Raw genomic sequence first — 10,982 nt, 5'->3', positions numbered from 1 at the left:
AATGAACCCAATAAACTTGTCTCGGGATCCACAGAGCCCTGGAGGCTCTCTGAACTGCTTCTTTCTTCGTCTTAGAGCGGTTTTGACCCCTTCCCTCTCTCTCTCATTTGACATTAAAAAAGAAAAAATTCTATTGCCACCTCAATGCCTTTGCCCAGGATGTATCCCTCAGTTGGGAGTACCTTCTCTAATCATCCAAGCGTTATCTTTCTCTGATCTTCTAGGAGGCAGCCATTCAGCAGGGAGCCATTCTGGGCTCCAACCTGGGATCAAGCAACCATAACCAAGGAAGAGAAAGAGAAAAAGGTGCCACCAGACTTCTGGAAACATAAGTGGCCAAAATCTTATGGCCTGTCATCACTGGACAGTGGCTGCAACCCCATGGCTGGACAAAGGTGTGGGGGGGTAGGCAGCAGCATTTCTAGCAGGACATTTCGGTCGTTCTGATTCTCTTCTCCATAAAAAGCCCACAGCCCCGACCTCTATTGGACAGTTAAAAAGTCTGCCAAGGGTTACCCAGGAAGGTGTCCTGTGTGCCTTGAGCTGGGGAGGGCCCAGTCCAAAGACAAGGAAAGTCCACGAAGCCAGGAAGCGAGCTGGCCAGCAATGCTTGGCCACCCACAGTCCCCTGTTAAGCACAGACTCCCTCCTTACCACCTTGACACACATCTTGTTTCCGCTCCCAGTTCTCAAGCTGTCTGCTCTCCTTGGAATGTCTGTGTGTCCCTATTTGAATGGCTCCCCTCTTGAGGAGGCATTGGCCTGTAAATCCTCAAATGGTTCCCCCAGGACTCTCTCATGCCTGAGATCAAAGCTCAGGCAGGCCCTGCTGCAAGCACACAGCGAACCTGTTGAAAACACACAATACCCGCCCAGGGACACAGACATTCTGAGATATTCTCTATACATACATACACAGGCTCAACCTCCAAAATGCTCCAGATCCACAGAACACATTGTAAACACGGATGCACACAGTCGAGAACACAACCTGTCCACAAAGGCTACCAACCCAGCTCCAAGGCGGGCCTCTAACCCCGACAGCCCCGCCCCTCACTTGAGAGCTGATCCTCCCTCCTCAGGCCTCCCCAGCCTGCTCCTAGCAACAGCCAACAGCTCTTGCAGTTGCCAGGCAACAGGAGAACCTGTCAGCCCCTCAGGAGGCCAGGCTCACCAGAGGTGGGCAGACACAGACCCCAATCAATGGAGGCCAGGCAGGACAGGGCCACTGGGAAGCATGGCCCCCTAGCCCCAAGCCAGTTCCCGTGGTATTTGCACCAGTTAGTCCCTCCGTTCAAGTGCTCTTCCTAGAGTCCAGCGACCCCTGCATCCAGTGCTCCTGGCTGCTCCCTCCCTGTCTCCATGGGGGCCCCAGGGCTACTGGAAAGACACCTCCGTTTGCTCCTCCCTCACATACCACTCCTGGGGCTCAACACCCCACAGGACCATCTCCAGCCTAGCTTCTCCCTGAATCACCAGCCCCATGTTCAACACTGCTCTGAAGCCCAGTCATTTTGAGTACCCCCAATTGAACTGAACTGAACTGAATAATCCCTATTCCTGGGCTTTCCACCTTGTGGCCTTGTGACCAGCCAGAGCCACGATCCTTCCTCTGCATCTCTACGTCCTGTCAGTTTCTTCCCTTCCTTACCTCCTTAACTCCCACTCAAATATGGCCCCATTGTCCTTTATTCTAGGCCTCCAGCCTTCTCCCTGGCCCTCCAGTTTCCTCTATAATACATCCTCTACATGGCAGTCAAGGGAATCCTGCTCAAAGAAGCCACATCACAAACAAAGAAGTCTTGCACACAAACCTTCCATGGCTCCCCAGTACCCTGAGGATAAAGCCCACACACATTGCTCTGGACCATGCAGGCACACAAGTGCAACAGTGGTGGCTGACAGCAAGGACTCTCCGAGGAGCAGTCTGCAAACTGGCTGGCTGCGTATTACTTTGGACAAGTACCAGAAACTCCTTGGGTCTCAAGTCTTTTTATCAGGAAAGTGGACCTAACAGTCATGGCTACCCACTGTACTGGCAGAGATCAGGCCTAAGGGAGGAAACGTAGGTGAATGTTCAGAATGTGCGTGGTACATGGAACACCCTCAGTCCGGGTGACTTGCTGTAACAGCAATTTCTGCCAGGCCCTGTAGGGACTGTCTCCCACCAAGGCCCACATCATCCCCCTCCATCTGTGACACCCAAGCACTCCAGCCATCTGACTTGCCTTGCTCTCCCCACTCTCTTGCATGTCATCCTTTATCCCTTCCTCCATTTCCCTCCTCCCTATCTTTCATCCCCTGGCTGTAAACTGGGCATCTCTGACTCCTATTGTCCTGGGACTTCCCCTCCCCAAACAGATCCTACCATGCCTGGTGGTCTCTCCCCCAACTCAGATCTCTGATTCCAGACCCCTTACAGCTTAATCCTTGAGGCTGGTAGGTAAATCTTGGTTAAATGAAATGAATGAATCACATAAACTTTAATTCACCCTTTCCAGGGGTTCCCCCACCCTGGAGCGGCGAGAAGTGTTAACAATTAATCCTGCTGTTGCTATAAAAAAATATGCCATAGCTGTTTGGGGAGAGAGAGGAGAAATTCAAGGTACCTGGGAAGGTTGGGAAGTCTTCTTGGTGGAGGTGGTATGGGCAGTGTTAGAGGGAGATCACTGAAGGAAGAGGGAACAGGGACTGGGAAGGGGGGTTCGGGAAGGGGGGTTCGGGAAGAGGTAGGGAGAAAATCGAGGGTCACAGCTAGAGAAACATCTGGCTTTGCAGCTGAGGTCACCGAGACCCAGAAGGGGTCGGGACCCATCCATGGGCATCCAGTGAGGGACATACAGGCATGCTGCTTCCTTCACACTTGGGAACCCAGGACTTCTTTTATTCTTTCATGAGACACTCTTCTGGGGGCAGAAGATGGTTGCCCAGCCAGGGCCTCCTAGGCACCAGAGGAGCCATGACTTGTCTCTCTGCACTGCATGTTGCTCCAGCATCCCCTGAACTAGACTGTAAGGGACAGTGAAATGACATTCAGCAGAGATGAGGATAGCGCCCCAGTTGGAATGAAGGGCCAGCTCCTGGCTCCGCTGGAGAACTACGACAGCCTTGGGGCTCACCACAGGCCACAGAGCAGCTCTTCTGTCCTGAGTTCCTGTCATGCACCAGGCTGAACACGGTGCGGAATGGAGACCCCCTTAGTGGGCCATGACACATCAGCCCACGGGCTCCAGGAAGGGGAAGCTGCCAACACTTCCCCAAAGGCAGTTTCGGGGTAGGCATGTCTGCCCCAGCCCAGAGTCCAGGAACAGGCAGAACCCCTCAGGGATGCCGAGTCCGGGATTCTGGCCACCCCACCTCCATGGCTCACAGTTGGCAGGGAGTCGCCAGCAAGACTCTGCACCGTTAAATCGTTAAATCGTACGTAGCTTTACAGATAAAGAGTCTCAGCGACTTCTGCCTGTAGATCTCAGTGGCCAGGGCTGGTTCCCTCCCTGCAACCCTTAGCCAGGCTCCACCTCCTGGTACACCCCCGGCACTTCCTCTTTCCTGCTTCTGAGCCCAGCAGCACTCTGAGATTGGAGTCAGCCACCTTGTCCTCTCCGCCCCTTTCTTCCAAACCTCCATTCCCAGGCTTCTCTTCCCTCCCCTCAGAGAAACAATCCCAAGCCTGGCAGGCCTTGGGGTCCAGGGTCCCCCTCCTTCAACTGGCTTTGGCGCCTGGAGAACTCAGGCCCCCAGCACTCCATGCCAAAAAGTTGCTTGATAGGCTAGGGGATTCCACCTGATCCAGGGGCAGGAGGCTCTCAGAGGAGGAGTCATTCATTCACGGACTGTGTGCTGAGAACCTGAGGGCGAGGGAGGCAGCTGGAAGCCTGCCCTTCAGAAGCACATGCCAAACACGTCAACAGGGAAATGAACTCCAGGGTTTCGGAGGAACTTAACGGGGTGACACGAGAGCCACCGGGAGGTGTATGTATGAGGAACAGTGATTTGTTTCCAAGGAGGGGAACTCTGAATGAGGAGAAGGGACCAAGCATGTGACAAGCTAAGAGAAGAGGGCTATAGACAGGCAGAAGCGACAGCAAAGACATTGGGGCAGGGCGGGAAGGGCCTGGGTGTTCCTAGAACCGAAAGGCCAGCCTGGCCAGAGCAAGAGGGTCTGTGGTGTGAGAGAGGACAGCTACGCGGCATCAGTGAGGTGAAGAGCAAGCAGGGAGTTCCCAAGTGCCTAAGAGATGCTGAGGTAGGACTGCGTATGAGCCTGCAGCAGATCCCAGCATCTCCAAGCCAGTGACTCATGTCTGCCCCTGAAAATCCGACTTATCTTGGCACTCACAGGGTGCTGCTGATTCGACTGGGGTAGAACTGTCCAGGGGATCCAGCGAGCCCTCAAGGCCCTGGGTCCAGGACTGAGTTGAGACCCCTTCCATGTCCTTGAAGAGTTCCTATCCAACTTGCCCCTGTGTTTGCCACTTTCGCAGCCTCTAAAGGCCACCTCCCCTGGGAAACCTAGGATCCTTAAGAGGGCCTGGGAAATGACAATCAGCCTTATCCCCAGGAGCCACGCCTCTGCTCACCTTGTTGCCTTGCCTTCCCTGTCAGTGCTGTCCAAAGGCTGGGGCTGGAAGCTTCTCCTGCGACTCGTTAGGGCCTTCATTAGCACCACTTCCTGGAATTTAATTTAATGAAGGATCAAAAACAGCCCTAATGAAGGTGATGCAACAGCAAGCAGCCCATGAGGTGCCTCCAAGGCCAAGCCACCAAGGCTCAGGAGCTTCTTGTAGATGGTGACCAGCAGTAGAGGGGGAAGAGGAACAGGACCTGTTCTGGGAGAGATGCTGGTCACTGGGCCCTGAGAGCAAGGGACATTGCTCTGCAGAACTGCAGGGAGCAAATGCTGCCCCTGAAGCCAACTAGACAAAGTTAGAGGAATGAGCCTGGTTGGGGATGGCTACGGCTGTTGAAGAAAAACTTCTGAGATGTTCTGGGCCAGCACAGGCCCAGCTGTGGGCTAGTGCCAGCAGAGAGTAAGAACAGGTCAGGTTATCAGGGCCACAGGGCAGGAAGATGTTCAAATTTCATTCCAAATGTGATGGAAACAGTTGGAGGTTTTTAGGGAATTCCCTGGTTGTCCAGTGGTTAGGATGTAGTACTTTCACTGCTGGGGTCCAGGTTCAATTCCTGGTCAGGGAATTAAGATCTCACGAGCAATGCAAGCCTAAAACACAAACAAAAATCAAAAACAATTGGAGGATTTTTGAGAATGGGTGACATGATCTGCTATTTTAAAGTCCCCCATGGGGGGCTTCCCTGGTGGCTCAGTGGTAAAGAATCTGCCTGCCAATGCAGGGGACACAGGTTTGATCCTCGGTCTGGGAAGATCCCACATTCCACAGGACAACTAAGCCCATGAGCCACGACTACTGAGCCTGTGCTCTACAACAAGAGAAGCCACCTCATTGAGAAGCTGGCAAACTGCAACTAGAGAAAGCCCATGCAGCAAGGAAGACCCAGCACAGACAAAAACAAAATTATTTTTAAAAATAAAGTTCTTTCTGGCTGCTGTGGACAAGAGAGAAGGCAGGAAAGAAGGCCTGGGGTGGCCACCATGTGGTGCAGGGGATGCGGGTGACGGAGTGAAACCTATGGGGACAGGGTTGTCCCACATCCTCCAGGAGAGGGTAGCTGGGGACGTGTGGGGGGCAGGGCCATATAACTGGGCTGAGTTCTTTTCCTCCAGCAGGTTTGGGCTGACTAGTCCCCTTTTAGTCCTCTCCACAGGCTTGGCCTCTTCTCCAAACGGACATTGCTCCAACATTTAAAGAAAATCTGCTGAAAGGGTTCCCCAGCCGCCTCTAGCTGCTTCCCCAGCTCTGAGCACCTTTTTACTCCATTGCTGGAAAGCCTTCCTTGCCCTGCCTTCAGGTCTTGGGCAGTGCCAAGCCCCCCAGGAGCTCCAGGATTGTATTTCACAAGGAAAAAGGCTGGAGGCTGAGGTGTGGGGGCCAAAAGCTACCAAGGGTGCAGCCTTGCAGACCAGAGCCTCCCTCCGCTTTGGCCTCCTGACACTCTGTTCCCCACCCCGACCCCGCCACACGGCCTGCCCTCGGCCCACCACGGCTTCCTCGCACACTTCCCTCTCCCTCTTATTGACAACCTTCCCCAAGTTTCGGAGCCCAAACCCCCCTGAGTCCCTGCCCACCCCTACCTCCCACCCCCCGACCCCTTCCCCGCCTCCTTCCCCGCCTCCGGTGCGAGATGAAGCCGGAAGCGGCCCCGGAGCGCCCCGCCCCGCCCCTTCCGGGGCTTCTCGAGGCGGGAGTGCGGGGTTTGGGCGGCGCCAGAGACCGAGCACGGCTTCGCGGGACAGCGGCGCCCTCTAGCGGGTCTCTAGCGCAACGCGGGAGCCGAGGCCGGCCTAGGGCCCCCACCTCCCAGCGGTCCTCTCGTCTGACTGCCGCTCGCGCCAGCATCAGTCCTGCATTCCAGTTTCGTTCTGCCTCCAGCCCTGAGCCCCTGCCTCCGTCGATCTGCCCACTCGGTGGCCAGCAAGGCTCTCCCTCCATAGGGCAGCAGCCGTTCGGCGTCCTCTTGCTCAGAGCCATCCGTGGCGCCGCAAGGCCCTCACCTAGCTCTGACCCCAGCCCTCCCCGCCTGCCTCCGGCCTTAGCCGCCCAGCCACAGAATGTGCCACGACACGTGTGCCTTGCTTCTTCTGGTCCCGGCTTCTTCATCCCCTGCGTTCTAGAATGCTCTCTAACCTCCATCCCCCCAATTCAGAGCAAAGATTAGACGCTGATTTTGGTTGATTATCCTGGTGGGCATGTCCCTGCTTCCCGCGGCTGGGGTGGCTCAGTGCCCATACCATAAACTAAGCCGGGGAACGCGTGCGGGTGTGGTTTGGGGCTCCAGGTGCCTTGATGAGCTTGACCCCAGGAGAGATGTGGGCAGGATGAGACGAACTGGGTGATGCTTGGTGGGGCTCTCAGAACGCACGGTTAAGGGTGAGTCTGGGACTCCAGCCCCTTCCTCTGCGCCAGGAACCCCTCCAAGGTCAGGCAACTCATGGGGGAAGGGACCAAGGCCTGGTTCCCTAAGGACCTGGCCAAGCGTGAGAGTGGCAGCTACTCACTTGCCCAAGATGCCCAGTGTCGAATGAATGAAGCCCCCACCCCTCCCTTGGCCAGCCCGAAGCCTTCTTGCTTGCGCCCTTCCCATGCGCCAGTCAGGATTTTTTCTTGGACAGCCTTGGAACCTCAGGGTTCCCTGCACAGCTGCAGCTGAGCATCCCCACCACCAGGTTCTGTAATGTATGGGCTGAGTCACTGCACAGCCCAGACTCTGGCCGTTGACCGCCAGGGGGCAGCAGAGGCCGCCTTGTATGGACATGCTGGGTCGGGAGTGGATGCGTGTGCGGGGTTAAACTTAATCCAGTCCCAGGTCCGGCTGCGCGTGGCAGAGCAGGTTTGCAGCCTAGTATGGTTCTGAAAGCAGTTCTGTTCTTTCCGATATTTCCCAGGGCTACATTTTCTTTCTAAGTAGCATGCAGTCTATTATTACTGTTTCACGATTAAAAAAAAAAAAAAAGGCAACCCCCCTCCGGTATTCTTGCCTGGAGAAACCCATGGACAGGGGAGCCTGGCGGGTCTGCAGTCCATGGGGTTGCAAAGAGTCAGATGCGACTGAGCAGCAGCAACGATGTTTGAAAATTAGTCGGTTGCTGGATGACTTAAAAGGAAGTCAAGGCTGAGACCTGAGTGAGTCTTCTGGGTCCCTCCATATGCTCCCTGTGGGGGCTCTCCAGGTGGCCCAGTGGTAAAGAATCCACCTGCCAATGCAGGAGATGCAAGAGACAGGGGTTTCATACATAGGTTGGGAGTAGAATCCCCTGGAGTAGGAAATGGCAAACCTGCTCCAGTATTTTTGCCTGGAATATTCCATAGACAGAGGAGCCTGATGGGCTACAAGAGCCTGGTGGTCGCAAAAGTCAGACACAACTGAGCGACTAAGCACATGGATTTGTTCCTCGAGGTCTCCGGCTCCTTCTTGGACCCAGGATGCTGCTTGTTAACAGTGCTTGGCTTGGCCACGCTACATGCCCCCTGATGCCACTGTCCGATCTCCCTGTGCTGTCTTTGAGGGCTCTGGCCCAGAAGTCCTTCCGTTGCCTCCAACCCACCACCCTGCCAGCTTCTTCCCATCTCATATCCTCAATAACTGCTGCTTCTTCCCAGTCTTCCTTAAACGTCTCTGTCAGCCCTGCTCCTCTAAGTTCACACAAATTGTCTCCGATTGTTATTTCCAGGTCCTACCTCTCGTTCCTCTACCTTTTCCAGACAGGCTTGCCTTTCCCTCCACAAAAAAATCCTTGGTCAAGGTCTTTAGTGACCTACACGTTGCTGGACCCGCTGGTCTGTGCTCCACCCTCACCTCCTTGAGCAGCTGATGCTTGCCTGTCTCCCAGGAGCCCGCGCGCACCTGGGTTTCCTCCCATCTCCTGGCTGCTCCCACCAGCTTCTTTGCAGGTTTCACCTCATCTCTCCTACCTCCCAACAGAAATGGTCCAAAGTCTCAGTCCCTACCGCTCCCCTCCTCCTTCCAAACCCAAACTGTCCCCATCACATCCGGAACCCTGGCTTCAAGTACCAATCCACTCTCTTTGCCTCCCAGATCCAAGGCTCCAGTACTGGTCACTCTACTGAACCTGAGTCACACACCTTAGCATAAAAATGGCATTTCCACTTTGATGTCCAGTCAGTGTTTTAAACTTTTCATGGGCAAAACTGATCTCCTTCCCAAGACTCCTGTTCTTCTAGCCTCCCTCAGCACATACAGTAGAAGCTTGGAGTCACCCTGGACTTGCCTCTGCCCTTCCCCTCATACACACGTACCAAGCCATCAGGGAACCCTGCCACCCCTACCTTCAGGACATGGCCAGTGTCTCACCCTAACCGAGCCCCTACCTGGGCTGAGATGCCGGATAGTCGGGAGCATCTGTAATAGCCCTGTGTCACTGTCGCCCTTTTGGCTCCCTGTCCCTCACCCCAGAGTCTAGTCTCAATGAAGCAGCCAGAATAATCCATTTAAAACTCAGAGCCGCTACTGAGTCAGATCCTGCCCCCTTCTCTGTTCAGGCCCTGGCCTTGGTTCTCACCTTTTCCAGAGAAAAACCCGAAGGTGGCTGACAAGGTCCCACAACATCCCCTCCGTAGCCACCACTCGTCTCTTCTGCCCGCCTTCACCTCACTCAGCGTTAGTCTCCATGGCTTCCTGGCTGCCCCTCTCCCATGCCAGGCATTCTGCCCCAGGGCTTTGCACTGGCTGATCCTCCTAGCTGGAATGTTCCCTGCAGACATCTGCATGGCTTCCTCCCTCTCCAAGCTCTGATCAAATGTCCCTTTCTCAGTGAGGCCCACCTAATCCATCTCCTAGCTTTTCTTTATTTTTTGGCCGCACTGCATAATATGCATGATCGTAGTTCTCCAACCAGGGATTGAACCTGTGTCCCCTGCGTTGGGAGTGTGGAAGCTTAACCACTGGATTGCCAGGGAAGTTCCCCAACCCTTGTTCTTCATTGCCCTTACCACGCCATCTTTACTCCCTTTTCTACTGATTATCTTTTAACAAATGATATCACGTAACTGATTATGTTTCATGTTTCTGGTCTGAATCTAATCCCCCACCTAGAATATAAGTTCAAGGAAGGCAGGGGTCTTCACTTTGCTCATTGATGTATGTACAGGTGCTGGAAGAGTGCCTGGCACATAGGAAATTGTAATAAATACGTGTCGAATGAATGAACAGTGGATTCTTTTTCAGTTGTCAGGCGAATCTGTGCATGTGCACGCAGGCAAGAAGTGTGCAGGCAGAGGCAGCTGCTGGTCAGGGAGACCAAGGCCCATGCTTTGGCCCTTTCTCCTGCTCTGTATCGTCTTGTTTTTCTGTTGCAGGCAGTCATAAGGAAAGCGGTGGAAAGAAACATAGATGACCTTTGTGCTGCTGTAATTTTTTTGGCCGTGCTTCACGGCTTGTGGGATCTTAGTTCCCTGACCAAGGACCACGAATTTAACCCGGGTCCTCGGCAGTGAGAGCATGGAGTCCTAACCACTGGGCCGCCAGGAAATTCCTGCAAATTTGTTAACATTTAAGATTTAAAAAAATTTTTTTCAGAGCAATTCTAAAAAGCAAGAAAGAAGAAAAATGTCCTGAGAAATTCTTCCAAACACATAAAAGTGCTTAGTGATGACCAAGGGCCAGCAGACCCATCCTCACAGAGGCTGAATGGCTTAGAACTTGACAGCCAGGGCTAAAGTTTGCAAACCATCTTGTGGGCACCCGACTTTTAGACATAGTGTAGTGGCCACATTGCCTGCCCCCTTCCCCCTGGAGCCACTGCCCACCCATCAGTCTGGAGGAGACCTTGCTGGGCAGGCAGAGATGGCCTCCAATGGGCCAGAGTCCTTGGTCCACCCCATATGTGTATATGTGGGTGGGGGTGGGTGGGAGGGCTGGGTGGAGCTACTGATCTGAGAGGCCTGAAGCCAGACCTGGGGGTCTTAAGGGATTCCAGGCGGTCCTGTGGCTGCTCTGGGCTGCAACCTTCTTTGGATGGAAGGAGTATGAGACAAGACTCCCAGGGTCTGTCAGCAGGATGGACCCTGGCCTTTATTGCCTCCTACTCCCCAGGAGTCCAGGGTCTTGGGCAGTGCCATGGCCCCAGCAGACAAGGAAGAAGCCAGACATTCCCATGCAGAGGGTAACCCTGCTCACCGGGGGCACTCTGGGCTGCGGCCACCTCTAGGCCAGTGTCCAGCTCTTTCCTGGGGCCCTGGGTGAGTCCCCAGGCTGGAGTCAGGCACCCGGGACTGATGAGAACCAGACTCAGGAAGCCCCCCTCTGATCAGCTGGCACTGCCATGGGCCTAGCAGCCACCGACTTGAGGAAGTTCCTTCTTCAGGGGTTTCTCAGGCTGGCAGCTG

General features: G+C 54.6%; 1 non-coding gene across 1 annotated transcript; it reads left to right on the top strand.

Annotated features, from left to right (window-relative positions):
- The first annotated feature begins 5,124 nt into the window (after positions 1-5,124).
- TRNAE-UUC (transfer RNA glutamic acid (anticodon UUC)) lies at positions 5,125-5,196 on the top strand. The gene has a single exon. It is a non-coding gene; the product is annotated as a tRNA-Glu (tRNA).
- The last annotated feature ends 5,786 nt before the right edge of the window (positions 5,197-10,982 follow it).

Source organism: Moschus berezovskii, chromosome 24, assembly GCF_049115385.1.
Source record: "Moschus berezovskii isolate FMDL1 chromosome 24, NW_MosBer_1.0, whole genome shotgun sequence".
Classification (NCBI taxonomy): domain Eukaryota; kingdom Metazoa; phylum Chordata; class Mammalia; order Artiodactyla; family Moschidae; genus Moschus; species Moschus berezovskii.
Note: the sequence above shows the minus strand (reverse complement) of the source record. Positions and strands in the feature narration are given on the sequence as shown.